Source organism: Lissotriton helveticus (assembly GCF_964261635.1).
Source record: "Lissotriton helveticus chromosome 1_1 unlocalized genomic scaffold, aLisHel1.1 SUPER_1_unloc_16, whole genome shotgun sequence".
In the NCBI taxonomy this organism is placed as follows: Eukaryota; Metazoa; Chordata; class Amphibia; order Caudata; family Salamandridae; genus Lissotriton; species Lissotriton helveticus.
The window spans coordinates 3888147-3897463 of NW_027611655.1; the positions used below are offsets into that span (position 1 = coordinate 3888147).

Sequence of the window (9317 nt, forward strand, 5' to 3'; positions counted from 1 at the left end):
AACCGATGTACCGTATAATTCGGTGGTACTGCCACCAGTAGATCCGGACCTGATGCTTTATCCATCCAAGTCTCTGTAATAAAAAGGATATCTATTTTCATATCCAGGATTAAATCCGCTATCTCCTGCCTGTGACTGGCCAGAGATCGGGCATTAATAAGTGATATAATTACTTTTTCAGAGTTAACTTTATGTGTGTTTCATGTCCTTCCTTTAGATGTAATTAGTGGGATGATCCGCTTACAATTGGGACAAATCTTCGTTCTTTCACCGGTTGAATCAAGATTATATTGTAAACAGGCCTTATCAACTACTGGCTTTAACTGCATAATCTCGCTTGGAGTGTATACAATCCTCTGTGTGGTCCCTGACCCAGGGGGTATGGCGCTGGGCGCGGATCCGGCGCGGACGGGCGCAGACGGGCTTGCCTTTGGCGCGCCTTTGGCGCGCCGCCGGCGTGCCGCCGGCGCGCCCGCTGCGCCCGCCCGCTGCGCGGACGGAATGACCATCCCCTTTTATCCAGTGCTAATGAGGGTGGGTGGCGGCCAGCTACTGGTACGCTACCCTTCTTACCCCCAAAATGGCGCCCACTCCACCTGTACTCCCGGCGTCAGCAAGTATTCTGCAGCGCTAAGAGCAGCGTGTGATGCGGCGTTTGTACCAGGCAAGATCTTATTAAAATAGACAGCTAAGTTGCAAATAATACACAAATCATAAAATAATGCACACGTTTAAAACTGACAGCGAGCCCCCGGCTACTTTGCCTCAGGGGAGAGACCTGCAAATAGTCAGCGCGTCCGTGCTACATCAATGGTTTTATAGGCACAGAGGGCGGGTGGCGGCCAGCTACTGGTACGCTACCTTTCTTACCCCCAATATGGCGCCCACTCCACCTGTACTCCCGGCGTCAGCAAGTATTCTGCAGCGCTAAGAGCAGCGTGTGATGCGGCGTTTGTACCAGGCAAGATCTTTTTAAAATAGGCAGCTAAGTTGCAAATAATACACAAATCATAAAATAATGCACACGTTTAAAACTGACAGCGAGCCCCCGGCTACTTTGCCTCAGGGGAGAGACCTGCAAATAGTCAGCGCGTCCGTGCTACATCAATGTTTTTATAGGCACAGAGGGCGGGTGGCGGCCAGCTACTGGTACGCTACCCTTCTTACCCCCAATATGGCGCCCACTCCACCTGTACTCCCGGCGTCAGCAAGTATTCTGCAGCGCTAAGAGCAGCGTGTGATGCGGCGTTTGTACCAGGCAAGATCTTTTTAAAATAGGCAGCTAAGTTGCAAATAATACACAAATCATAAAATAATGCACACGTTTAAAACTGACAGCGAGCCCCCAGCTACTTTGCCTCAGGGGAGAGACCTGCAAATAGTGACCCTTTTTGGCAAAGACACGTTCTCGGATGTCTTCATCATTGAAAGAGCACACAGATCACTTGCCCCGCCGTCTCTGCCGGGGGCCAGACCGCGTCCGATCATTGCAAAACTTTTGAACTATAGAGATCGGGATGCAGCGCTTCGAAAAGCCAGGGAGCTGGAAACCTTAACACATGATGGATGAACATTTCCATATACCCGGATTTCATGCAAAAAGTCCAAGAGGCGCAGAAAATGTTTTTAGCAGTCAAGAAATCACAGAGGGACCAGAATATTCAATACGCGATGCTCTACCCAGCACGGCTTCGGATCACTGATGGGGAAAAAAAACAAGATCTAAAATGACCCTAAGGACATCCTTACATTTTTGCAGCTGAAGGGCGCTCCAGTACAGCGTAGAAAATCAACGAGGGGCACGTAGTAGGAGCAAGGACACACTTCAGATGTTGAATGATTGACAAACCCCCCTCGACCCTTGGACAGTACTGGGACATTGCAGCTTGTCTTCAGCCGATGACGAGCTGCATGGACACAGATAAGTAAACGTCACAAACACAGGTCATGACGTATGGTTCCTGAAATGTAACCTGGCTTTTTAATCAATAACTGCGTTTCTTTCCGTACCTACTGCTTGTTGCTATTTCTCAGCCCGGGAAACCCTTTCGGGTAGCTGTTGCGCTTTATAAGCCCAATAAATAAATAAATGTACATGTGCATGATGTAGAGCTTTTCTTGGTGCTGTGGTCTGCATTTTTGATAAGTGGTTTCTTCACAGAGGTCAGAGGGTTGCGAGGTTGAACTTAGATGATTAAGCGACCCCCCATGTGACTATGTCACAGGGGTTTCCGGCGGGTGTCTCACGCCTCCATGGGTGCACCACATTATCTTCTTGTTTCTAATGGGGTTTGTTTGAAGACTAGGAAGGGGGGTTCTAGAGTTTGTTTGTGGGATGGCTTTAGCAATTTGGGGCTGCTGAAGTGGGTGGGGGAGGCGAATGGCAAGGTTCAAAAGCTGGGTTTATTATTGTGATTGAATTACCAGAGACGCTTGAACTCACATTGATCGCATTCTTTGACCTTGGCAGCAGGACACCGACACAATTACACTTAACGCCTTGTGATGACTATGGGTGAGAAATATAATTGTGACATGGCATGTCAGAGGGCTTAATACTCCCCAAAAAATCAGACATTTGTTCGTCTACTTAGACCACCACAGCGTACAGATCTCCCTCCTGCAGAAGATGCATCGGAGTATGTCCACTGAGGACGCCTACCCCGATGTACCCAACCTAAGTCTAGTACTAGGGAAGAAGTAAGTATTGTGTAGCATGGGTTTTAGTATCTTTTGCCAAGAATCTATCCAAGATTTCTCTTAGGGTCTAATCAGCTCCGTACCTTGGTTTTAGAAGGACGGAGGTCTGGTATCTCTCTGTCTCGGGACTCGATTTCCCAACACCCCGCAAGGGGAGCTTGGAAACACTGGAGCTGGATTTCTCTGCAAGAGAAAAGACAGCGTCTCTCTCAGTGCGTCAGCTGGAGGGTCGGCTTCCTTCGGCACTTGCTGTAGCAAGCTGTGTCGGGCAAGTAGATAGTCGAACTGCTCCGCACCACCGTGTGTTTGCCTCGGCAAGTGTGGGTATATTTATACCTTGAAAGTGCCGAGTTTGACGTAAGGTTGGACATAATAACGTCATCAAAGAATGGCAGTTCTTTGAAAACTCCATGAGTTCTTAGATCAATATTCAAGCAAGGGGAAGTTCCTGACTGCTGAAGGCGAGTCTTTCCAAGAAATCGTTGTGACTTTTAGGAACTAGTGGAAGTATCCATGTCTGTATTTGTATTGTATGGGCTATGTTTAAATATGGTTATGATTTCTATGGCTATATTAGGGCAAGGTGATTTATACCTTTATAAGGGCATAATCGGGAAAATTACACTAGGGTCCTAAAATCATATTTAACAGTACAGCTAAGGAGGGTATGCATTCTACACCTGCACACAATAGCTGGTCCTGATTGGACTACTGGCTACTCTGTGAGAGGGCCAATGACTGGGTTACGGATGTCACGGTCCACCCACGCACATTGTCGGATCATAATCCGGTGCTGCTCGCCTTTAAACATGCAACTAATGTACATTGCCCATACATATGGCGCTTCCGTGCGCATGCTCTTTTGGATAAGCTGTATAATAATACTGTCAGGGAAGCCATCAAACAATATTTTGCTGTAGACACGGGTGCGGTGGACATTGCATCCACACTGTGGGAAGCTTTCAAAGTGACTATTAGAGGGGTTTGAATCAGCACCACAGCGGATATTCTTAAAGATGTTCGAGGCCAACTAACACAGGCCGAGCACTAACTAACAGGTTGAGAACGGTAATACACAGACAATCCCTGTCCTGAAATCCTAGCCCGTATACATGAACAAAAAAGGAAATACAACTCACTGGCAGAATCGGAGATCCGCTACATTGCACGCAGACATGTGGCGCGAGCCTATGGGGAGGGAGGGCGCCCAGGCAGAAATTTGGTCACTATAATAAGAATTTGTGAGGACTATCACCACATAACTAAGCTCACAGACAAGCAGGGCACGGAGCATTACGGCCCGAGGCGATAGTGGAACAATTCCGCAGATTTTACTCTGATGTACACACAGCACGGGGGAGTGCGACGGACGCGGACGCCTATCTATCCGGCATTGCCTGTGCGTGGCTGTCGGGTGGCCACCGTCAATCTTTGCCAACCCATAGATGAAGCGGATATAAAGGCGGTGGTATGCACGTTGCCCAACCAAAAGGCGCCGGGGCCAGACGGCCTTACAACTGGATTCCATCAAGAACACATCGTTCTGCTTGCGCCTTATCTGCTTGAAATGTATGCAGAGGCACATGAAACTGGTGTACTTCCACCGTCCCTCCGCGAGGTCCTGATAATTACGCTGTTAAAAAAAGAAAAGGCCCCGGACAGGTGCGAATCATATAGGCCGTTGTCTCTGATAAACTTGGACGCTAAGATACTGGAGAAAATATTAGCTACCAAGCTTCAGCCCCTCATGCCCGGACCAATCGGGATTTATCCCGGAGCGCTCCACGTCTAATAATTTGAGAACTATCTTTGCCAAGTTCCATGTAATGAACCCTGAACTGCCAGCCGCCGAGGTCCTCCTGACGCGGCAAAAACATTTGACTCCATTGAGTGGAGTGACATGTTCCATGTACGGCGCCGCATGGGATTCCTGCCACTGTTCCTGGGTTGGATAGTACTTTTGTACAACAGCCCTGTGGCGCTGGTGCAAGTGGGGGGGGGGGGACTGGCAGCACACCCATTTCAAATATATAAACCATATTTACAAGCTGACCGGTGCCCTCACACCTAAGGGTAACTTGTGCATCATACATTGCAAATACATTCACCAAGTCTACCACACGCCTGTTAAACTACAGAGATGAGGCCTTAGAGAAACTAGTAACTGTAAAAGATGTGGACAGCCGGAAGCCGACTTCTTACATTTGGCGTGTGGGTGCAGAAGAGTGCTGTTGTTCTGGGAAGGGGTATTGCAATACTTACAGGAAATGACTGGGATTGTATTGCAGTGTGTTCTGTCAGTATGTTTGCTACGCCATGTACCTCACTTAAAGGGTGCGTTTGGAAAATGTATGTGCGCTGTGCTGTTATTGGCCAAGCACCAAGTCGCGCTGCACTAGGAAAGTGCGTTGGCTCCTATGACTAAGCGTTGGGTGAAGGATATGGTTTATTGTAATGAAAATCTTGTATTATATGTAGAGGAGCTACCGGCTGCGTCAAGACCCATGCATATATGGGAACCTCCACGTCAATCCCTGCTAAGCCTGGCTTCCAATGACACACAGTTTGATTAGGGTCACTACTAATATAATCAAATGATGTGCTGCCGCAGGTTATGCTTAATTGGTCACTGCAAATGCTGATAAGTAAGATACTGGTTTTGTTTAAACACTGTTGGGGTAAAACTCAGTCACAAATGGTTGTATGGTTGTTCATATTGCACTGCCTAATGTGGCATTGTTTCAAATGCCAATACATGTATTTTTATATGAGAAACTCAGACACTATATAAAAAAAGGTTGCAATTTGAACAGAAAAGACAAATTGATATCACAGTGAACAATATTGTTGTGTCTTTTAGCAATAAAACCACATTTTAAAAAGCTCCAACCGTCCCACTAAATTTTCACTTTTAGGGGAAAAAAAAGGTGCGCTCCCACTTGGCATGAGAGTCGAGGATCAAAAGGGAGAAGGAATACAAAAGAGGAAAGTAGAGGGATCCGGGCGGAGTTACAGTCTCGGACGTGTAAAAGGCGCATATATTGGTCAGTTTTGTGAGACCTTAAACACGACAGAGGGAGGGAGGGAGGGAGGGACAGAGGGACAGAGGGAGGGAGGGAGGGACAGAGCCAAGCTGGATCCCTGGAGGAGGTCACAGAGAGTCCCTGGGAGCCCCCCGACAGAGGAGGGGTTCAGAGAGCACCGGGGACCCTTCAGCTTCAGACAGGCCCGGCCCAGAGGGGCGACTGCGCAGCTCTGACTGGACATTGAGCTCTGAGCTCACTGCAAGATTAGTGTCCATTTTAAACATACGACGGTCTCTGGGGGGGGACGGGGGGGGGGTGTCACTGACCCAGGACTCTCTCAACCCTGGGTGGAGGGCTGGATTGGAAGAGTCTGGCTCGGCCGCCATGAACGCCCCCCCCCCAAAGGTTGATGGAGTCTGCCCCCCCCCACCCCCACCCCACCCCACCCCAACCCCGGTCTCCCAACACCGGCGTCAGTCGCGTGCCTGGGGTCGGTTGGTGACGTCGGCCTCGTGCACCTCTCCTCTCTGGGGTCAGTTGGTGACGTCGGCCTCGTGCACCTCTCCTCTCTGGGTTCAGCTGGTGACGTCGGCCTCGCGCACCTCTCCTCTCTGGGGTCAGTTGGTGACGTCGGCCTCGTGCACCTCTCCTCTCTGGGGTCAGTTGGTGACGTCGGCCTCGTGCACCTCTCCTCTCTGGGTTCAGCTGGTGACGTCGGCCTCGTGCACCTCTCCTCTCTGGGGTCAGTTGGTGACGTCGGCCTCGTGCACCCCTCGTCTCTGGGGTCAGCGGTTCACCGCTGGCCTTCGGTGCTCCGGTTCTTCTCTTCCACGTTCTAGTGACGTGCGGGTTGTTCTGCTGTTTTATAGGTCCCTGGGTCGTGACGCGATGTCCAGGCAGGCAGCTGTGAGGGTCAGCGCGCGGGTCACGCGCTCAGTGCTTCCTTCCCACGGCCGGGCTGCCCCCCCCCCGCCCCTCCCTCTCGCTGCGCCCCTCCCCCCCCGCACTGAAGGGTCTTCTGCCCCCCTCGATGTTATGAAGTTAGCACACTAGTAGCTGGGAGTGGGAGGAGCTAGGGGGCGAGAGGAAGAGGAGGAGTGAACACAGGAAAGGGTCAGTTAGAGCAGGGACAAGGTAGGAGTGAGATGTAGAGAATAAAGCTCTTGTGAACACCATAATAATTGTTGTGTTTATTGTAGCTGGATGCTACAACTGGCGACGAGGGTGGGATTGAGCAAACCCCACTGTGCAGAGCCTCGAACGCCTTGTCCCTAGCAGCTGTCGCGCTGCAAACGCACTGCACACTGGAAGCGTGTGTCCCGAGTGCAAGCCTAAAAGAAAGCAGGAATCGGGAGCCCACTCCGACCCTGTGGAGTGCCCCAGAGGTGTGGACGACGCCCACGACGTGCCGCCAGTAAGCGCTGCTGCGAGCGCTGAGATCTGTGTCCAAGCGAGATTGGACGTCGGAAAACCTCACGCCCGATGCGTGAGGTTTAGGAGGCCATCGGCGGAAGAACGCGGGAACTGCGGAGGCAAGTCGGGAGCCCACCCCGATCTCACCTGATGTCCATGGTGTTGGTGGAGAAGTGAATCCTGGCGTGGACTGCCCCAAAAGCCGACCGCCGGTGAGTGCTGAGTGCCCCCGAGTGAATGAGCCTGGAGAGCCAGCCTCGTGTGTGCCTGCAAGGACGGCGGCCATCTTGAAGTCAGGCGCTGGAGTGAAGATAGTAAGGACAACCCTGTACAAGGCAACGGCGGCCATTTTGAAGTCAGGCGCTGGAGAAAATAAGCATTGGCAAAGTAAACAAGCATTGGCGACTACGAGAAACAAGCATTGGCAAAATAAACAAGCATTGGCGACTGAAAGAAACAAGCATTGGTAAAGCAAACAAGCATTGGCGACTACAAGAAAACAAGCATTGGCAAAATAAACAAGCATTGGCAACTGAAAGAAACAAGCGGTGGCATAGCAAATAAGCACTGGCAAAGACAAGTGAGATCGTTGCAGAATGTCCGAAGAAGATGCTCAACCTCCACCCAGTGGATCACTGTTGCGAGCACCCGCTCCTATCAAGGTAACAACGGAAGGGAGCATGGGCCCCAAATGGCAAGAGTGGCTGGAAGAGTTTGAAGATTATATTGAAGGTTCAGACATCACTGATGAGAAAAAGAAACTGATTGCTCTGCGCAACCTGGCGGGGCGAGAGATAGTCAAGATACTCAAAGACCTGCCCGCTGCTGACGTCGATACTTATGTTAAAGCGTGTGAGGTCCTGAACAAGAAGTTTCTTCACAAGAGAAATGTGGACTATGAACGACACACATTTCACTCTGCCAGGCAAGGGAAGGATGAGCCCATGAGTGCCTTCATGGTGCGTCTGCGGAGACTAGCCAAGTACTGTGAATTCGATTCTTTCTCTACTGACGCTGCCATCAAATCCCAGATAATAGACGGATGTCATTCGGATCAACTAAGGAGACGACTACTGAGGAAACCGCATGGATTGGATGAAATAGAGGAGATGACACGAGCTTATGATCAGGCGGAGAAGTACGCCGCCGTCATGGAAACGGAACACAAAGGGAGTCATGAACAGGCGCGACGCGTACACGCCAGAAGTGACAGTCGAAGAAGCTCCAGAGATAAACAATGGAGATCACACACATCCTCCCGTCAAGAGCAATCAGGCTATCAACGTCGAGAACCATGGAGGAAGGAGAGACGACAAGAAAGAGTGAGAAAGTGCTACCGATGCGGATATGATTACCCTCATGTGGACAGCTGCCCGGCCATGGGCCAGAGATGTCGAAAGTGTGGTCGCACTAACCACTTTGAAGCGATGTGCGGGGACTACAACAAAGAGAAGCGAAGTGGCCACTCAGGTACCACACGATCTGACACACGAAGCAGAGCTACAAGAGTGTCGCGGTCCGACACTCGAAGACACCATGCGCGAGCTGTCCAAGATCAGACGGAGCGGTCCCCTGTATCGTCACATTCTAGCAGAGAGTCACGTCGGTCTCGGTGGGAAAGGAGGTCACCTTCCAGAGAATCCAGACCTTCGTCCCGAGACTCTGTTTACACCATTGAATATCTGAATTTGGCAGCAGACCCGGACCAGCTTAAGAGATACCCTCGGCTGGACATTAAAGTTGGAAATCACGAATCAAAGTTTGTATTAGACTCTGGTGCCTCCTTGAATTACATTCCAGTGACTGAATATGAAAGGATGAGTCCACGACCTCCCCTGATATTCGCACCTGTAAGAGTCTTCACGTGGATGGCTAAGAAGCCACTTCCCTGCCTAGGGAAATTCTCGACGACACTTACACACGACAACAAAACCATTTCAGCAGTCATCCATGTTATCAAGGGCCCTGAAGCAGACTGTCTTTTGAGCCTACCAACTGCTGAACGACTCCACCTGGTGGAAATTCTCTTCAGAGTTAGCGACATCCGAGACGTGACTCGCCTGTTTCCCAAGTTGTTTCAAGGCCTGGGCAAATTGAAAGACTGTCAAGTGCGATTGCACATCAACGAACAAGTCAGGCCTGTCGCCCAACACCCTAGGCGAGTACCATTTCACCTAC

At 50.5% G+C, this 9317-nt stretch overlaps 1 protein-coding gene across 2 annotated transcripts in view; it reads right to left on the reverse strand.

The window, feature by feature from the left end:
* The window catches only part of LOC144805625 (uncharacterized), a 29096-nt gene extending 22552 nt beyond the window's left edge, over nt 1-6544 (reverse strand). The window contains exon 1 of one of the 2 annotated variants that reach the window (XM_078672150.1): nt 6212-6544. The gene's annotated coding sequence lies outside the window, so the exon portion shown is untranslated. Of the gene's footprint in view, nt 1-6194 lie in introns of both variants that reach the window. The other variant, XM_078672149.1, reaches the window with a different exon arrangement.
* Nucleotides 6545-9317: the final 2773 nt, after the last annotated feature.